The 8,653-nt window shown below is 41.2% G+C and overlaps 1 long non-coding RNA gene across 1 annotated transcript; it reads right to left on the reverse strand.

Moving 5' to 3' along the window:
* Nucleotides 1-4,483: 4,483 nt before the first annotated feature.
* LOC116796638 lies at nt 4,484-6,819 on the reverse strand. The gene is made up of 3 exons (XR_004360457.1): nt 6,735-6,819; nt 6,435-6,541; nt 4,484-4,719 (listed from the first exon to the last, which is right to left on the reverse strand). It is a non-coding gene; the product is annotated as an uncharacterized LOC116796638 (long non-coding RNA).
* Nucleotides 6,820-8,653: the final 1,834 nt, after the last annotated feature.

An 8,653-nucleotide genomic window follows, 5' to 3' on the forward strand; every position in this document is an offset into this window, starting at 1 on the left:
TCACTCAACCAGCAAAAGGCAGCTGACTCTTAGGTAGAATTTGTCAGCTTTGAAAGAGTATACACCAAGACTCACACAAGAACTTATCACAGAATGACAGAATATGCTGAATTGGAAGGGACCCACAAGGGTCATTGAGTCCAGCTCCCGACACTGCATGGAACCACCCCCAAGAGTCACAACATGTGCCTAGGACAAGATTGGCCCTCCTGGTTGCCAGGGCACTGCTGACTCATATTCGACTTGCCGTCAACTAGGACTCTCAGGTCCCTTTCCATGACACTGCTTTACAGCATCTCATTCCCCAGTCTGCGTGAACACCCAGGGTTGCCCCATCCCAGGTGCAGAATCTGGCACTTTCCCTTGTTGAATTTCATATAGCTGGTGATTGCCCAGTCCTCTCATTTGTTGAGATCTCTCTGCAGGGCCTCCCTTCCTTTGAGGGAGCCAACAGCTCCTCCAAGTTTTGTGTCATCTGCAAACTTGCTTAGTATCCCTTCCAGTCCTGCATCCAAGTCATTTATGAAGATGTTGAAGAGTACACAGCCTAAGATGGAGCCTTGTTGAACCCCACTAGTGACAGGTCACCAGTCTGATGTTACCCCATTCACTATTACCCTCTGTGCCCAACCCGTGAGCCAACTACTCACCGACCCCATGATGTGTTTATCCAGCTGTGTGCTGGACATTTTGTCCAGAAGGCTCCTGTGAGAGACAGTGTTGAAAGCTTTACTGAAATCCAAAAAGATCACATCAACTGGATTTCCTTCAATCAACTAGGTGGGTTACCTTGTCATAGAAGGAAATCAGGTTTGATAAGTAGGACTTTCCTCTCATGAAGCCTACTGGCTGTGACCAATGACTGGGTTGTCTTTCAGATCTTTTTCAATAACTCCCAGAATAATCTTCTCCATAACTACCAAGCACTGAAGTGAGATTGACAGGCTTGGACTTTCTGAGGTCCGCCTTCTTGCCCTTCTTGAAAATCAGGACGACATTCACCAGCTTCCAGTCAGCTGGGACCTCGCCGTGGTCCCTCCTTCCCAAGACCACTCAAAAATCATCAAGAGAGGCTTTGGAATGACAACAGCAAGATCTTTGAGGATTCTTGGATAAATCCCATCAGGCCCCAGAGATTTGTAGGTATCCAACTGGAGCAGCAGATCCTGCACAATTCTGGGGTCAACTGAGAGTTGATCATTCTCTCAGTCATGATCCTCCAGCTCAGGGCACTGAAACCCCCTTGGTCCATCATCCATGTTGAAGACAGAAGCAAAGAAAGCATTAAACACCTCTGCCTTGTCTCTGTCCTTGTTTGTGAGGTGACCATCCTCATCCTGTAACAGGCCACGGATATTTCTATACCACCTAGTGACATGAATATGTTTGAAAGGATTCAGGTTTTTGTCCACAACATTTCTGGCCAGCTTCCACTCCAGTTGATCTTTGGCCGCACAGATTTTCTCCCTACAGCAGCAAGCAGCATCTGTGTATTCTTCCCATGTCACCTGGCCTTGTTTCTACTAGGCATACACCTTTTCTTGCCTTACATCCAAGAGAAGATCCCTGCTTAGCCAAGTTGACCTTCTGCCTCACCTGCTTGACTTCTGACACTTTGGGAATTGCTGCTCCTGTGGCCTTAGGAGGTGATGTTTAAAAAGTGACCAGCACTGATGGACACTAGCACCTGCATAAACATTATCCCAGGGAATCTTACTTACTAATTCCCTGAAGAACCTGAATTCTGCTCTCCTCTTGCCTGGAGGTGACGTTTTGCTGACACTATTCCTCCTATCAACAGAGATTTTAAACTCGATCGCCTCATGGTCTCTGTGGCCAAGACAGCTGCCAATCTCCACTTCACTCACAAGATCCACTCTGTTGACAAGCAGCAGATCAAGGAGGGCATCTTTCCCAGTTGGCTCCCTTAGGATTGTTCCGTAAAGGTGTGATCCAGGTTTTTTAGGAATTTTCTGGCCCAGGTTGAGCCAGTGGTGCTCCCAGTGAATTTCTGGCAAGTTGAAGTCCCCCATAAGGACAAGGAGAGTTGACTTGGAAGTGTCCCTTAGTTCCTCAAAGGATAATTTGTTGGCATCATTGTCCTGGCTGGGAGGTCTGTAGTAAACTCCTACAATGACATCCACATTATTTGTTTGCCCCTTGGTTCTTATGCAGAGGCTCTCAACTGTGTCATTGCCAACTGTGAGCTCCATACATCCTAACCCTTCTATTACATACAGTGCCACCCCTGTGCCTCTTCTGCCCTACCCATCCATCCTGAAGAGCCTGTAACCATCCAACAGGGCAGTCCAGCCACAGGACTAATCCCACAAGGTTTCACATATGCCAGTGACGTCAAATCTTCGGGAGTGGACCAAAGCTTCGAGCTCCTCATGTTCCTCATGAGGGCGGCATTGGGGTAGAAACATTTCGGGTGAGGTACACTGTAGCTAACATCTGGTGTAGCAGATTGAGGGTTCCCATTGATACTCGTTTCCACAAGTTTTGGCATATTATCCCATCGCTGATAACTGGCGAGATCTTTTTTATCCCTGTCTCCCTTCCAAGCTAGTTTAAAGCTCTATCAGCTTATGATGGAAAATGAAGCAGGATATAGCCAATTGTACCTATCAGGAAATGTAGGTGGAGAATATAGTTTCCAGAAAGAGATTTTTGCAAGGTTTAACACTTTTTCAAATGTGGAAAGACTAAGATCTTTTCCATCCTAGACTGGTTGCAAACTAATTTTACATCTCATACAAAACTTCTCATGATCTCTTAGATTCACATAAAAGCCAGAAGCTGAGTTGCCTGTATCCCTGCTATTGCCTGTGTTTCACCAGACACTGCATAGTGTAACAGTACAAAAAATGGTTGTCTTTTTTTGCTGAGAGATTTTTACCTTTACTCTTCAAAAGTACAGCCTTAAATAAAAAGAATATATCTTCTTCAATAATAATCTTTGGCAGCGGGGCCATATAAGTCAGGTCATAAGTATACACAGATACTTTGTGTATGTTTGTGCACACACATGCACATATGAAAATAGAAAAAAATTGTTTTAGGTTTATATTCCAAAGAATTTTAACCCACAGAAAACAATAGAAATTATCAACAGACATAAAACTTTAGCCTGAGTAAATTAAATGGTTCTGCTGCATTAACTTCATAAAACCATAATCCTCTCCTCCATAAACTATTACATGCACTGCAACATATCTGATTTATGGGGTGTAGAATCGATGGGAAAAAATTAATGCTTGAAAAACATATTAGAGACATTATTGAACAGATTTTAATTGAGATTTGATTTCAATGCCCCTTATCCACATGATTAATGGGTCCTACCCCTTGACTCCAGCAGGCAGAAAAGAGAGTCTTTAATATGACAATTAAGTATCTGTCTTTAGGTTTTATGTAGCTCTCTCCTCAGATCACTTCATCAGTACAGTGTAGCTTTTGTGCAGATTAAATTGAGACTCAATTTTCTCTATTTTCCAGCACTTACTTATGTTTTATGACAAGCACTAAATCAATTTTATGCTATTATTGATTTTTTCTTAAATGGACACAAACCATTTCGCCTCTTGCCCTTCTTTTCTACTTTCCTTCTATTTCCTTTTTTCACTGTATATTTGATATACAGCCAGTCAAAGAAATTTCAAATGTTTCCTGAGATTTCTACAAGTCGTCTCAATTCATTCACTTTTTACAGCATCAGAATTGACAAAGTTAACCTAGAATTCTATCAAAACTTATAAACTTGTATATTCTTTAAATGTGACAAAGTTTACAGGTTGAGCTTCTTCCTTATCCTTAAAAAAAAAATAAAAAATAGGAGAGTGTTCAAGATCATTTCCTCCCCTTTTTCAATTAGAGAAAAAAAAACCAAACCAAACAAACAAACAAGCAAAAAACCCATAACAGGAAATCTTTATAATAACTTCTGAAATATTTGAACTGCAGCTTCAGCTATAATTTTTGAAACACTCTTGAAATCTAATTAATACATCGATGTAGGGAGAACCTATTTCATGGCTTGCAGGGGAAAAGGGCATTATCTACAAGGTGCAATAACTCTACTGAGATGTGGCAACAGCTAGTGGTACACTATGCAATTAAGAAGGTCTTAGTTCTTTAGGGCATTATCCTGTCTGACCTATGGCAAAAATTAACAACTGCCTTGGGCAGTAAAAATAGCACAATTTGTAATCAGATAGCTTATTTTTTTGGCAGATAATTATATTTAAGATCAAGGAAAGAAAAAAGAAATGTAATTCAGCTAACAAAATAAGTTTGCCTTTTGGTTTTCTGGCTGTTTAGGGTCACAGAGGAGGTTATAAAGGATTACCCTCTTTCTTTCTTTGTTTGAAGTCCAACATACCTAAACTCAGGTGATAAAATTGATCTTTAAAATAAGTACAGTAACTTCATTTGCTGAAAAATCAATAAAGCCCTTCACTGTGTTGGGTATTTACCTAATAACATTTTGCTTGATCTCTGTCACGGCAACTTTGCTCAGCTGATGCTTTCTTCAACTTAAGGAGAAATTTCAGTTGCCCTGAATGACAGATTTGGGGCCAAAGAGCAATTTTTTAGTTCTTTCTTAGCGTGATTTTATAGTTTTTATGTGCCCATTTGTGTTTATAGTAAATGTATGTATACAGAGTATGTGTAAGGTGGATGGAGATATTTCCTCATGGACTTTCAACAGCTTTCCTAGGAAAGAAAAAAAATGAAAAAGTGCAAAAAAATTAGGAAGGGAAAAACCCAAACCACAAACACACAAAAAAAATGGCACTCTGATTAAGAAGGAATCTAGATGATGCTGGGATGCAGTTCTTTATATGTGATGTAAATCAGACAGTGATCTGGTAACTGGAAAAAAGTTTGGAGCTATGCCATTGTGCTGTATCTCCCTTATTGATAGAATATTGTTCCCTTCATGCAAGAAACATGCCAGTAACAATATAAATTCAATTAATAACATAATTAATAGGAAACAAGGGGTTTTTCTTTATTTCTTGGCTTTCTCTTCACAATGAGATATGAAGAGGAATGTCACAAATCAGCTTGCATGCTGCCTTTCTACTACATGTAAAAGGAAAGCTTTCCTTGTCAGCGCCAGTCACATGTGATGTGAATTCTGTATTCCTGGAGCAAAAAGCAGAGATGCCCTGAAGTGTCTGCTTCCAACTGGAATTCAGATTCCGACTGCTCACAGATCAGTGATTCCTTAGCTGTACACTAACCCAGAATGAAGATGCACCATTTCTGTCCTTTGGAGAAACAGCTGGTTTGAATCTTAGGCTCCTTATTAATTTACTCCATTTGGTTCTGTTTTGGTTTCACCATTTTTTTTTTGTTATTGCTATCACTGCTGTTAATATTGACATTGTTACTACTACTGTTACTATAATAACATTAATCACCATATTGTGTTACATGATCATCATGTACATATTGTAAAAAAATCCTGTAGTGTCTAGTAGATAGTTTACTTTTGTGTACCCAAAAGCTGGTATGACTTAAGTTTCCTAAGCCCTTGCTTGTTTTGCTAGCATATTTTTTGCCTGTGATTTGGTCTTTTCTCCATCACCTTTATTTATAAATTTTTTCTTTTTCAGAACTGGCTTTTTAAAAACTAAGTTTTACTGTTAAAACCTCTTTAACAACAGAAACTGTTTTTCCAAATAGACTCAAATAATTTAACTATACTGTTTAAATGCTACCAGTTGCTTGCTCTGACTTTTCTGATTTATGTCATTTTTATCAACCTTATTTATTTACTTTCTGGCCTTATGTTTGACATTCTGTTCTATCCAGACACATAGGTAAGTATCCAAAAGAAAAAAAGGTACTACAGTATCTTCTCCCTTATGGATCTGGTCAGATATTCTTGTCCTAATGCCTGTACAGCAGACATAAGCAAAAGACAATTGAGACAGGATACTTGTCACTGTGTGAAAGAGTAACTTAAAAAAAATATAAAATAATAATAAAAAAAATCAGGTAAGCCTCATTCTTATAAACGTATAAGTCTGGGACAATGTGATAACTATATGTTTTCCAGGCTTAAAAAGCATGTGTGCTGCAGAATTCCACTTAAATAAATGCTTTCAGAGTAATAAATCCACGATAAAATTCCTGTACACAATGAAGGAAAAATTACCACAATAGGTTTATCTGCTGAAAAAAAATCAACCTGTTTACAAAAATTAATGCACTGTACATGAAATATTAGTGCAGGTAAATAAATCTCTTCAGCATATATTCATTGAAAACTGTTGGGGTTTTTTTTTTGTACGTAGGTGAATGGCATTGCGTGTTTCAAGTTAAACGGGATTTTCGATTCAGCACTGGAGATGACGTGTTTTGTTTGAAGGGTCCTGAGTTCATAACGCAGCCCTTGAAAGGAGAGCGAGACAATACACCGGAGCCACAGAGTTCGCACAATTCCCCAGCGCAGCGTTATCGGCCGGAGCCTTGGAAGAACGGGAGACCTTTGTGTTTCGCCCAGGCAGCGGAGATTGTCAGCTTTCTGAAATGAATTGCAAGGCTAATCTAGAATCGCACCAATTCAGATCAATAAATAGCAATAGCGTTATACACCAGCCCCCACCCCGGACACTCGGGGCCCTGGATTTCCTCCTCATCCCTGAGAGCAGCGCTGCACTGGCGGTGCCCAGAGGAGGCGGTGGGATTCCTGCCTGTGCGCCCTCCAGCCTGGCTACCTGTTGGAAGCAAGGGCTGTGCCAGACAGGCCGGAGCCGCACAATTACAATTGCACCTTCGTTATGTGCATACACACCTTTGGGGTATTTGGGGCTAAGCGCTCCTCTGGCCGGGGTTGTTGCCTAGCAACGGGCGACCCCGCAGGACGGCGCGGGGGGTGTTGCTGCTCCCTTCCGGGAGCCTGGAGGGATTCATTTTGTGAGGGGCACTTGTATCTCCTCCTCCTGTTGTTAAATCTGCATGGCTGTGCAGAGAGGGTGTCAAAATGAGAGGAAAGTTAAAAAAAAAAAAAAATATCCGAGAAAAGGTTTAACGAGGTCAAGAAAATGCCCAAGGGGAAACGGCGCTGTGCCCTGGGGTCCCTGAGGCAATGTCCCTCACACCCCTCTTCCACTCGCCTCCCCGTCCCTCTGCAGCGGCTACAGTAAAACTCCTTAACTCAGCTCCGGGAGAGAGGAGGGAGGGAAGGGACCACCTTCAGAGTGCAGCTGGAACTGGAAGCTGTCTGCCTTAGCCGTTAGAAATATGTGGAGAAATTACCTATCATTCCCTGTAGAGACATCCAGCAACCATCCCAACCCAGCTTTTCAGTTCGGTGATAATATGCTCCTATCAGTTTTAATAGCCCCATGCTGGATTCAGGAGGTATTATGGATTGTACAGCAAGCATATTGTCATTAAATTAAATTTTCAGAACATTCCCCAGCTCATCACAAATACCACAGAGAGTAATCATAATCGGTTCTCAACACATGTGTAATTGCCTTCAGCTGGCGTTTTTTACAGTTGACATTGTTCAGCAGTGATAAGGTGATTGGTGATTTGAATACACAGCTTGTTTCATAGCTGCCGTAATTGAAATATGGTATGTGTGAATGGAAGATTACATTAAGACCTAGGATAATCACCTGACATGAGAGTAATTGAGTCTACAATCTGCCACTGAGTCTCTCAGGGAGGGCTGAAATGAAAAGAAGCCATTAGTAGATTATGCCACTGCTGGCTAGGCTCGGCGCTGCTCGGCTCGGCGCAGCGCTGGAGCGACGGGATGGCATTCCTTGGCGGCGAGATGGGCAACGCCGGCCCGGCCGGGCTTGGCTGCCCCCTGCCCCGGGCCAGACAGCACCGCCGAGAAGAAGAGCTGAACTTTTTCCTCGGGTCGGAGGGGCCGGGGAGGGAGACTGGCTCCAGAACAAACACTCTTGCTGGCTCCGGAATTATTGCTTCGTTCCGGTGGCAGAGACAAGGAGTCTGATCCCTCCATCCCATGCCTTAAGGAAGGGCGCAGTGTGTGTATAGAAAAAGTACAGCACGAATTTGTCCTAATGGGTTTAGGTGTAAATGATCAAACTCTAACTATTGTTTAACTGCTTATGGAGGGACCAAGTGTGTGTAATCTTAAAAATAATAATAATAATAATAATAATAATAATAAAGGAGTCAAGGATAATTCAATAGGTTTCTGCAGCCAGGAAGCATTCGTAGGTAACTGTCATCTGGAATTTTAAGATTTATTCACAGAATTGGCTGGGAAACTCTAAATCTGATGTTGCATTCTGTTTGTTCACCAAAAAATGCAATGAGAAGAGTGTTTTTATTTCTTAGTGGGTTTCGGGTGTGGGCTGCATGAGATACTTTCTTTATAAATCAAGTTTGGAAGTACTTAGGTTAATTATATGAAGGGTAACCAAGAGGAACTGTTGTATCTAACCTTTAAATATAAATGTAATAAGGTACCTGCAAATCTGGAACAAATATTTACTCCAGGTGTCCAGACTTAATGGACAAAAGCATAATTGCTTTTTAAGGAGAAAATTTTATTTGTTAGTCACTGAGGTTTATCTTGTACTGGAATAGTCTGGTTTTATTTATTTATTTATTTATTCAATTGGAAGGTGATATCATTTTGTTGGGGTTT

The sequence above is a fragment of the Chiroxiphia lanceolata genome, chromosome 1 (assembly GCF_009829145.1).
Source record: "Chiroxiphia lanceolata isolate bChiLan1 chromosome 1, bChiLan1.pri, whole genome shotgun sequence".
NCBI lineage: Eukaryota > Metazoa > Chordata > Aves > Passeriformes > Pipridae > Chiroxiphia > Chiroxiphia lanceolata.